Source organism: Heptranchias perlo, chromosome 18 (genome assembly GCF_035084215.1).
Source record: "Heptranchias perlo isolate sHepPer1 chromosome 18, sHepPer1.hap1, whole genome shotgun sequence".
Classification (NCBI taxonomy): Eukaryota; Metazoa; Chordata; class Chondrichthyes; order Hexanchiformes; family Hexanchidae; genus Heptranchias; species Heptranchias perlo.
The window spans coordinates 21,314,247-21,326,908 of NC_090342.1; positions in this window are offsets into that span (position 1 = coordinate 21,314,247).

Sequence of the window (12,662 nt, forward strand, 5' to 3'; positions counted from 1 at the left end):
CATCCCATGAAAGAATTTTTTAAAAGGTGTGTGAGAGACACTGAGGTCTCCTCCCTCCATATTGTGAAGCATTTAGGCTCCATATTGTGCAAACGAAGTTTGAAATTTATCATGCACAAACCCACATCAAATCTCTTAATAACTTGTCATATTGATGTACCTTGCACAAAACTAACAGACCACCACCAAAAACATTAACCTCTTTTCAGATGCTGAGAGACCTGCTGTCTACATTAAGGATTTTCTATTCTTATTCCATATTTCCAGCATTCAGTCTTTTTCTTTTTAATCTCTTCAGTAAACGACATTTCAGTTTTATTCCACTGTAAGCAGGATTCAAAGACTTACCAGTGGAAAAAAAGTATTGATTATAACACTGTATATGGTGTTTATTGTCTAATTGTTGCAAAGGAACAGTGGAGTGAAAATTCGGCCAGTACAATGTCCTAATACAGTTTTGAGGATAGATCCCACACCCAAATGTTAATCTATCTTTTCTCTTTACAAATGCTGACTGACTAGCTCTATATTTCCAGTGAATGGTGATAATGAAAAACAATCTCATCCGACCTTTTGAGATATCAAAATATTTCTTTGTAACTAGGGAGATTGAATAAGTAATAGGAAGTCTTGACTATCAGTCAGACCTGGGAATTGGGAAAATTACAATTGTGCTGAAGCAAAAAAAATTCTTCCTTCGAAACCTGCTGATTTTTTGGAGATTTTCAGCTGGCCTAACCTTGAAAATAAATCTCCCCTGGCCACCTAGAATGTGTATTTTTCCAGAAATTATATGGTGGAGCAACCTAGCAGGCAAGTTAGGGGAAAATCTGGATCTTTGTCCATATTACTGTGTGGTGTTTTGTATAAGAAGAGTGACTGCCTCATGGACAGCAGTTGTGAGCTGCACTATACACCTGTTAATTAAAAGTACAACCAATATCACTGTCACAGTGTTATTCTGATAGCGTACACATTGCATAAATAATGAAAATAGAAAATACTGGAAAGACAGCTTCCAAAGATAGAAAAGATAGGTCAATACCAAGAAATTGGAATCAGACTCTATTTTGTCCACACTCCATACATTGTGTTATAACTCAGTCACAACTATGAAACAATAACTGAATGAAAAGAAAAGAAAACAAAAATTACTGTAACATATTCAATATTTTTTTCTTCTGAAATTTCATATTGAACTATTACTGTCTAGAAATTCTCATAATTCAGAACAAGTTACCTGGAAACAAATGTTTTTGATAACCATCTTGGAGAAATCAACATACCTTTACTGGTAAGAGAGCTTAATCCACAGCTATCAAAGATCATTCTTATACCATTTGAGAGAATCACAAACTCACTGGTCCAAATTGTAGATAAGGTAGTTGATCCATATAGATGGTTCCTTTCTGACATAGAGCAAAATAATGGCAAAGTGCATGATTGAGTTTGCATGTGTAAGAAAGTGAAAGTATGGAACTACTGACCTGAGGTTACAGAGAAAAAGTCACACAGTGTATGTGAGAGAAAGAGTGAGTGAATTGATTCCAATTTTCTTTAATGATGCTTATTTGATGCTTTTTTATTGATGGAAAACTCTTTTCTGTGCTTGGTCTTCCCAGGACACATACTGCTGAGCCAAGAGTATGAGTAGACTATATACTTCCAGAAATCTGTTAATGGTGCTCTGAGTTGACTACAGGACCTGCGTGAAAGAGCAGCTGTGGCTGACTCTCCCTCTGAGTTCCCCGTCCGTGTGAGGAGTACCATGCTGCCTCCACTCGGCACCTCCGTGTAATGCCATAACATAGATCAGAAACTTAGCAAAGTACGAGGTGTTGATCCTACAATTCACCACTCTCTGCACAGATCATTCCTGTTCCAATAAATTGAGTCATGGATCATTCATGCTCCAACAAATTGAATCATCGTATTACACTTGGTGGCCTCCTTAGTTTAAAAAGTATGAACTCAGTCACAGAGGTAGCCAGCAATTCAGTCCAATACACGGAACCCAGTTAGAGTGACAGACATTAGCAGCTAGTGCTCCCTCTATAGAAAAATAAGTTCCACTGCAAACACTACAGATATAAAGAAATGACTACATAAAGAATAACTGGCACCAGTTCACTCACTCACTTTGACTTCAGGAGAGATGTAAAACTCTCTATCACCTGTTTACACTATCACACAAAGTCAAGATCTACCCCATTCTGTGTGGTTTTTTTTCTGTAACTTCATAGGTCTGTAGTTCCATACTTTCACTTCCTTACATATGCAAACTCAATCATGCCTTTTGCCATTATCCTGCTATATGTCAGAAAGAAACCATCTATCTTCCAGAAAATTGAATTACTGGCACAGATGCCTGCACATTAAATCAATCACCGTCACTGTTTTGATATAACATCAACAGCTGCTGCTTCTCCTGCGACCACAGGACTATGGCAGAATTACAAATCTACCCTTTCTTTTAAACATGATACCATGAGAACAAAAATAAGTACAACACTATTATTTTGCATTAGCCACACTGGGCAAATTCTCAAGCCAATTCTTTGATAAATAAGCGGTATTTAAGTTATGCAGCATTATTAGAGGTATATATACAGGGGTACAGTCAAATATAGAATAGTTATGGGGTCAAGAAGGAGAGAGTTGTGAAGTAGTGGAATTCACTTCCAGGGTTAATGGTTGAGGCAGACACTATCAACATTCAAGATTAGACTGGATAGGTGGATGAAGGAAAAGGGGTTGAAAGGATATGGGAACAGGGTGGGTAAATGTGATTAGAACTGTTTGCTCACATGAAGAGTAAACACAGACACAGATTGGTTGGGCCGAATGACCTGTTTCCATGTTGTAACCTCTATGTATAGTACATGGTGCAAGTAGAATAGTTACATAACTTTTATTCCCAATTGCACAGCAACTACTAAGCTTAAATTTATCGCTCATAAACAATAGTCCTTCTTACTGATGGCATAAAGAATACTGCATATGATGTTACGGAATATGATACCCAAGGAGGGTACATAAATTATGTGTGGCAAAGTTGTGAGTGAGATGTATGGGGCTGCTGCATATTAAGTTATTGCCATACTAAGTTTATTCCATAAGTGAAGGAGATCTGGATAATGCATTAATTAGTGTTTTTAACTTCCTATGTGGGGTCCTGCAGTGTTTCTTCTCCAAGCTGCCCATCTCTCTTGAAGGTGATATTTGTGCAGGTACAATTCCACAGGCATTGATAACCTTCATGTGTGAGCTTGGGCAGTGTATTTCAGCAGGCTAATTATATATTGCAATCATCATAGCTGAGCCCATTATGTCTCATCCACATGCACACATTTCCAGCAACGATCAAGAGCAGGCGGCCTATCTAAATTTTCCCCTCTCTAGTCTAGGTTGCTGGCATTCTGATTGAGATCAGCTAACTTAGCACAGGTTAGGGATTGACAGATATCTTCCTGGTTTGAATGGTTCAGTACCACACCAAACAATGACTAGTTCCACTGTGTGGATAACGCATACGTTGTATCAATTAAATGCTGCTTTCTCTCCCTTGATGGGGAATGGAGGAGGGGGGGATGCAATATTTCATTCATACAACATATTTATTGAAATCTTGTTATGTTTCTAAAGATCTGAAATAAACTTAGTAGGGACGATTTTAACCCTACCTGCTCAGCAGAAATCAGGTGGGCAGGAAGTTAAAATCAGTCAGGTGGCTTACCCACCAACGTCCTGCTGTCAAGAATTTGAACCTGCTGTCCTAAGCAGGCAGTCAGGACACCCACCTGAAGTCAGTGCGGTCCTTCTTTAAATATACAGATCAGGGTCCAATGATGTCACATGAAAAGTTTAGGCCTCCCCTGCCCCAGCTCCCCTCACTTCCCTAAGACAAAACCCTCCTGAAACCCCTTCCCTGTGATTTACCGAGTATTGGGGACTGATCCTTCAGTGCCAGATGGGGCCTCCTGCCACCCATAATTCCACTCCTGCCTATCAGGCAGCTGACCGGTGGCATGCAGATGAGGCCCAGGAGTTAAAATTGCCCAAGCCTCATGCTGCCGAGGTCAGGGGAGGTTTGGTGCCCTCCTCGACCCCTGCCTGCCATATTCCTACTCCAGAATAAAATCGGGGCTACTGTTTTATACTGCAATTTTGGTGTGTTTGCTCACAGCAGAGAATTGCAATGCCAACACAATTGTTAGGCACAAGGTACTATGGTTAAAGCTGTCACCTGATATTGGAAACAAGTCAATAGCTATTGGAATATTTTTCAGCATCTGATGGTGTTCAGTAAGGTGGTTATGGTCAATATGTTATCCTATGTATTTGAGATAGGTTCTATATTCCAGAGGGCCGATTTTAACTCTCCCTGATCAGCAGGAAAGTAGTGGGGGAACAGGTTAAAAAAAGAGTGGCTTGATTTCCTGCTCTGTTCCTGCCACTCTGCAATTTTAATGCCGCTGGTTTTGGTGGTGACGTACATGGAGCAGTGATGGAATTTTAAACCACTCCTGAGCGGGGCCCTGCCAGATGAACCTGTCAGGAAGCCGACGAGGCTCACTATGGTAAGTTAAAAATCTTTCCTTAGTGAGGTCCCAGAGGAGCAACAGTGCTTCTCCAGGCCGCACAAAGAAAGTCTGGGCCTCCGCTGCTCTGGGATCCTCCACGCCCCAGCCACACGACCCTTCACTGCACCCCTCACCCTTCTCTCGGCTCCGGCAGGGGGCCTCTAGGCTGCTCAATCTGCATCATCCCCCTGTCAGCCAGCAGCTTTCCACCCAACTTCGAGCATTGCCAGACTAACAGATTATCCACCATTTATCTTTGCTTATAAATAAAAATTCTTTGAATGGCTAAGGATATAATCTACATTCCTAGCTCAAAGTAGGAATTTATTGAAAAGTGCTATTTTTTCCAGCTCTTGATGTAAGTGAAACTTTATTTGTTTCTTACATTCCACTTCCAGCACTCCTGCTCATTCAGTTAGTAAAAGTCCATGCTGAATTAGCTGATCTCAGTTGAGGTTGCAGTAGGTACTATAATTGGCCTCAGTACCCATAAGAATCCATTCCTAATTGCTATGAATTACTACTGCAGAAAAATAAGGACAGCTGGTGAGGATGGGATCAAGTCAGCCCACTTGCACTCATGGACAATGGCCACTATCAAAATATGTAAAAAAAGAATTTGCATTTATATAGCACCTTTCATGAGCTCAGGAAGTCCCATATCGCTTTACAGCTAATGAAGTGTTTTTTTTAAGTCACTGTTGTAACATAGAAATGTAATCACTGTTGTAATGGAAGGAGGGCAACTGCTCCCTTGCAGCCATACTCTGCAAGAGTTAATGCCTTCTGGCGAGAAAGAGGGGAGAAAATTGGCAAAAAAAAAGACTTTCTTTGTTGAATCTATGCAGCTTTTACTGGATAATATATTACCGTCAAATGCTAAATGTTTCCCATAGCATACCAGAGAGTCTACTGAGCTCTTGACGGTGGAAAAGTATACTCTGAATTTATCTAACAGGATTGTAAATTCCTAGCTCACTCTCAAGGTTGGTGTTAGGCCTCCACCTTCTGGTATGAGACATTAGTATTAATAGCTCCAGCAGGATCCAAACTGGGACATTGTCCATCTGTCAATGTGTGCACTTCTCCTGTCATAGCATAACGGTGTTCATTTCCAAAAGACTGAAGAAGGTGTAATCATCAGAAAGGAAACCAAAGTTTTGCATCAGAATGGAACCACATGCCACATGGAGTTACTGTTACAGTAATTGGAAACTGTCTGCACCCAATACACACATATTACTGAGCCCAGAAAATATCTCAGTGACAACGGGTCAGAATTTGCTGTCAAAATAACGGTGAGGCTAATGGTGCTCACCATTATTTATGCGTAAATTCTATAGCAATTTTAGGTGAGGAGGGGCAGATGAGCGGATATCCAGAAGTTGCTGTCCAAGATGCACCATTCCTGCTTCACCATTGAAATACATTGAACGGCGTGAAGTCATTGTATTTGTGTGGTAGATACAAACTAAATTTGCCACAGAAAGTTATGTCTTGTCATTTCACATGTAAGTACCCTTTTAACGACATGATAAGTGTTAACTAATGCCAATCAACCTCTCTGGCCTGAAAATTAACTATGCCAAGTATGGAGTCTCATTCCTTCAGGTTTTAATTGTTGGAGATTTTAAAAATGTAAAATTTAAAAAAAAATTTTGCTTTTACTTTGTCTCTTTTTTCTCTCTCTCTTAATCCAATCTTTCTTTCCCTTTCTTTATTTCTCTTTCTGTACCTGATTTGACATTGAATTCATCCAGTCTAATCCACCCTCATTCTCAGTCCTTTTGTTCTTAATTTCACAATCCTTCAATCTGATTGGTTAAAGAGATACACAGTTGCTTGCCCTGCTCACTCAGGTTCCAGATGCATCGGTTTCCCTCGTTGCGACGTTATCAGCTCACACTTTCAGCAACTTGTCATGTAAAAACCTAAATGTGCAAGGGCAAGTCTAACTAACGGCAGAGTCGTTAATGCCCTGCCACAGCAATGATATCATCCACTGTTCCTCTAAAGCTTTGTGATACCCATAATGAAGCATATTTCTTTCCTATGTTCATTTAATTTGGATAACTACATTTAACTTTGTGTTCCTCTTAGGTTCCATACAAAATCATACTTAGTTTTAAACTGTACATTAAGTGGGCATGGAATTTTGCAACTATAACCAAGACAAATGTCTGGTGAATTTACAGCTACTAATTGCTGGGGAATACAGAACTTGTGGGGATTGTACTTAGTCTAATGCATGTTCTGATCACATTCTCTTAAATCCACAATATTTTCAACAGAGTGTAAATATTCTTTTCATTTTATACAACTGGGTACATCAGCAGGTCAAATCGAAGCCATTCCTCTCTCCTTTGATAGAGTCTAAAGTATTAGGTAATTAGTTTCAGTTCCAGCATCTGGTTTGAACATTCTTATTCCAGGTCTGTTCATTATAAATTTTTGTAATTTGCATACACTGTACAGTTATGGAATGCACACTAATTCACACATTTGGACTTTACTCTCTGCAAATATCTTTATGGTCACCGGATACTGAAGTGTGCAGTCCACTACTTTCTGTGTACCCAGTGATGTTCTGAACAATTTCTACTTTGAGGTCATTTGTGTTTGTTCATTCCATTGAAAAATATGGACATTGGGTGAGGACAGAATTGAGTCAACTATGGTGCTTGTGACTTTTTCATGACTGTTTTAGTTAGAAATAAATTTACTGCTATTGGTTCGGTAATTAATCCAAAAATGTATGCACATGAGCACACATGTGCACGCGTACACACACACACCCTCATACCAACTTCCCGTATTAATTTGTTGAACATAAGAAGGTGCAAAAAAGATAATAAAAATTTAGTAGTTCAAGCATTAAATGGTTTCATACTATATGCTTGTTGACTCCCAATGTTGAAAAATACCACTTAATTTGTCATATAGTCAAGCTTCATTCACTGTGAAGATCGTTAAAAACAACTGTTCAATCACTACATTAACAACAACTCGCATTTTTATAGCATGTTTAACGTAGTAAAACATCTCAAGGCACTTCACAGGAGTGTTTTCAAACAAAATTTGACACCAAGCTACATAAGGAGATACTAGGACACGTGACCAAAAGCTTGGTCAAAGAGGTAGGTTTTAAGGAACGTCTTAAAGGAGGAGAGAGAGGCAGAGAGGTTTGGGGGGTGGGTGGAAATTCCAGAGCTTAGGGCCTAGGCAGCTGAAGGCATCGCCACCAACGATGGAGCGAGTAAAATCGGGGATGTGCAAGAGACCAGAATTGGAGGAGTGCAGAGATTTTGGAGGTTTGTGGGGTTGGAGGAGCCAACTAGGAAGCATATCTTAGTTTTTGAATTGACATTAAAGTGATAAAATGATTATTACACATAAATAGTTTTTGATTATGCAGCAATGGTCAGTAAAACACTTATGTCCCTAAGATTTTTGCTGGCTTTTAGCAAGGAAATGGAGTCACCATTAAGAATATGGACAGTTTTCTTGATATCATAACATGCCATAATTTTACTTTTTATATTCTCCATTTCTGGTAATATCAAAGGAAAATTAGATCTTTCTGAACCTTGCAGGCAGTGTGTAATTGTCCATAATAGGTCACAATGAGCTTATTTTTAAAAAAAATTAAACTGAAGTGTCTGTTGGAAAACACCTCAAATATATTACATTGTGAACAGCCATCTTATTAGCAAAATATGTAAATTCTTATTTTGAAGAAATTAACACGGAAGACATTACAGTGTGTCAGTATTGTTAAAAAGTGGCTCATTTAAATAAAACAATGGACCCCAATACCAAAGTTGTGCTGCAGGTAAAAAAAAAAATCTAATGTAGTTTAAAATTCCTTTTCAAATGTGTATTTGACTTAATTTTATTACATATTCATTACCAGAAGTTTTACACCTGATTATGTAAGTCAGTTTATAAGAAAAGTTGTTCCTGATACAAATGTTCTTTTACAGCACTATTTTGGATACAATGCCATTGTTACTTGCACTTAGATTTATTGTGCATTTTCCACCTGGACCAGCAAGAGGGAGGTCACGGCAACGTTGAGAGTGGACGACCACAGCAATATCCTCCACCCTCCCTCCAGCTTCGCCATCGGAGGAAGTCGAGGGTACATCATGTACGTGGGGCAACCCAGAGTCTGTCGCACCTGCGGCAAATCCGGCCACGTGGCGGCCTCCTGCACTGCAACCGTCTGCAAGAACTGCAAGCAGGAAGGACACCAGACTAAGGACTGCAAGGAGAGCAAGCGCTGCAACCTGTGCGGGGAGGAAGGCCATCTCTACAGGGTCTGCCCCAAACACAGCTTCAGCTACGCCCAGGCGGCCAAGAGCAACACAGCGGAGGAGGAGGGGGCAACAAGCAAGGCTGCCCCATAGAAGGCCAAGAGTCATCGCCCGGCCGCGACCTCCTCCAAGAAGTCCCTGGCCCAGGAAGACAAGGAGCGAGGAAAGGGTCAAGCCGAAAACTGCCAGACCCCGACACCCAGCTCCGAGCCTCCCCACCAGAAGACAGAGTCCATGGACGAGGAGGCAGCAGAGGGAGAACGGCAGCTGGTGAGCAAGAAAAACAGAAAGAGGAAGCCAGAGGAAAGGAAACGAGCCCCTGCCGACACTACACCAGGGGTTAAAAGAGCACTCAAGTCGCAGTCGGACTGCAGCGACTACCCCGTGTCTGACGAGGAGGGACGACAGGAGCGAAGTGGTCAGACGTCCCATCGAAAGCGGCAAAATGTCCAAGGTGACACCGACGCGATCGGCAGCCCCCATCTCCAGAACACTGGGAGCGACAATGCCTCCAGTACCCTCCAGCTCCGGGAAGCCGGCAGCATCGTAGTGCCCAGCGTACACCAGCTCCGGGACACCGGGAGCAGCACCGCAGAGAGCGAAGAACGACTCCGGGAAACCGGGAGAAGCAACAACGAGGAGCCCCAACCGATCGAGGATTGCACGGACTCTTCACCCGACACCACGCTGCCGTTGTCACCCCGGCGGAACGACGACCCCCTCTCTGAGGCAGAACAGAACTCGTACCTCAGCTCAGGGAGCGTGGAACACTTTGCACAGATCACCGGGATGCAGGGACACGGCCAAGAGCTGGAAACAGCAAACGGACTGTCGGGTGAGACTTTAAACTGTTGTTAAAATGGGTCTGAAAGTCGCATCTATTAACGTGCGTAGCGTTAAATGCACTACGCGATGTGTGTCGACCTTGGACTACCTGGCCAAGGTCAAGAGCGACCTGCTGTTCTTACAGGAGTGCGGCCTGCCGCATCTCAGCAATTACCGGCAATGGTCGCAGCGGTGGGCCCACGGGCCGTCGATCTGGTCGGGAGGCAACGATAACCGTGCCTCCGGCCTGGGGATTCTGCTGCGGGGATGCAACTTCACCATCACCGAAGTAAAGGAGGTGGTGGGGGGTCGTCTCCTCGTAGCAGACGTAATGTACAAAAACACTCCGCTCCGGCTGATCAATGTGTGCGCCCCGGCTCTGAAGAGCGAGCGGCTGGCCGTCTTCCAGCAGCTCCGACTGCTGCTGGCGACGTCCAAGCCGGTCATTCTCGGCGGTGACTTCAACTGCATGATCGATGCGGCTGGACGATCCGGCAGAGCCGACAGCAAACTGAACTCCACGTCCAAACTCCTGATGGAAGCGGTGAAAGACGCCAAGCTGTGCGACGTCTTCAGCAACCCTGCAGACGGAGCGGCGCGTCAATACAACTGGTCCAGACCAGACGGGTCCGTCCGTTCCAGGATAGACTTCCTGTTTGTGTCCCCGAAGCTCAAGGTCAGATCCACCAAGGTCACACTGGTGTTCTTCTCTGACCACTGCCTCCTCCTGGCCGACTGTCACCTACAGGACGATCAGAGAGTGGGCAGGGGGACATGGAAGCTGAACGTGAAACTGTTGACCCCGGGAAACATTGAGGAACTGACGAGGGATTACAAAGGTTGGAGAACCGCAAAGCCCCTCTTTGATTCCCCAGTGCACTGGTGGGAAGCCATCAAGGCGAACACCAAGAGGTTATTCATCCTCAAAGGTGTTCAGAAGGCGAGAGAGAGGCAGAGGGAAACGTCCCGACTCCAGAAAAGCATGCAGAATCTTCTCCTGCTGCAGTCGATGGGGATCGATGTCGGGGAGGAACTCAGAGAGGTGAAGGACCAGCAAGCCTCGCTCTTTGCCTCCGAGGCCTCCAAGATCATCTTCCAGTCCAGAGTCCGCTCTGTGGAGCAGGACGAGACTTGCTCACGCTTCTTCTTCCAAAAGGTGCACAGAGAGAGCTCTGTGATCAGCAGCCTGAAGGAAGAGGACGGCTCGGTCACGTCCTCGCAGCCCGACATACTGAGGATCTGCAAATCCTTTTATGCCGGACTGTACGACGCGAAGCCCACAGACAGCGCGGCCTCCCAGTCCTTCTTGTCGTCTATCACGGAGGTTCTAGACGACAGCAAGCGGGAGAGTCTGGATCACCCGCTAACTCTGGACGAACTGACAAAGGCCGTCCGTTCCTTCGAGAAGAATAAGACTCCCGGAAGCGACGGCTTACCGGTGGAGTTGTACTCAGCTCTGTGGGACTGGATCGGCCCAAACCTGCTGGAAGTGTACGGGGGTATACTCCTGGCAGGCAGCATGTCAGACTCCATGAGAAAAGGCATCATCACCCTCATCTACAAGCGGAAGGGGGAGAGGGAAGAAATCAAAAATTGGCGACCCATCTCACTACTTAACATGGACTACAAAATTCTGTCCAAGGTCATCGCCAATCAGGTCAAGTCAGCCCTGGAGGTGGTGATCCACCCCGATCAGACCTGCGCCGTACCCGGCAGGAAGATCTCTGATAGCCTGGCGCTACTCAGGGATACGACTGCCTACGTACAGGACAGGGGGGTGAACACCTGCCTGATCAGCCTGGACCAGGAGAAGGCCTTTGACAGAATATCCCACACGTACATGATGGACGTGCTCTCCAAAATGGGGTTTGGGGAGGGAATCCGCAATTGGATCCAACTGCTCTACACAAACATCAGTAGCGCAGTTTCAATCAACGGGTGGGAATCAGAAAGCTTTCCGATCAAATCTGGAGTCAGGCAGGGCTGTCCTCTCTCCTCCGTCTTGTTCGTGTGTTGCATCGAACCCTTTGCCGAGTCCATCAGGAGGGATGCGGGCATAAGAGGGGTGATGATCCCAGGCAGCGGAGGTACTCAGGTCAAGGCCTCCCTGTACATGGATGATGTCGCTGTCTTTTGCTCGGATCAGCTCTCGGTCCGCAGATTGATGAGCATCTGCGACCAGTTCGAACTGGCCTCAGGGGCCAGGGTAAATCGTAGCAAGAGCGAGGCCATGTTCTTTGGGAACTGGACCGACCGATCCTTTGTCCCCTTCACCGTCAGGTCGGATTACCTGAAGGTGCTGGGGATCTGGTTCGGGGGAGCCGGGGCGTGCACCAAAAACTGGGAGGAGCGTATCTCCAAGGTTAAGCAGAAACTGGGACTGTGGGATCGACGATCCCTCTCGATCGTGGGCAAGAGCCTGGTCATCAGTTGCGAGGTGCTCTCGGTGTTGCTGTACGTGGCGCAGGTCTGGCCCATACCTCGCTCCTGCGCCGCGACAGTCACCCGAGCCATCTTCCGCTTTGTCTGGAGATCAAAAATGGACCGTGTCCGCAGGGTCACGATGTACAAATCTCCAGAGAAAGGGGGGAAAGGCGTGCCCAACGTGGCCCTCATCCTGATGGCCACCTTTGTGTGCAGCTGCATCAAGCTGTGCATAGACCCTCAGTACACAAACACAAAGTGTCACTACGTGCTGAGGTTCTACCTGTCCCCGGTGTTGAGAAGGGTGGGCCTGGCCACGCTGCCACGGAATGCTCCGTTCAGTTGGACTGTTCCGCCCCACCTGTCCTTCGTGGAAAAGTTTGTGCTGAAAAACACCTTTGACCACAAGGCGATCAGCAAGTGGTCCGCACGTAACGTCCTCGAGACCCTGCGGGAAAAGGAGATGGTGGATCCTGTCGGTTGGTTCCCCGAGCAGACTGTCAATGTCATTTGG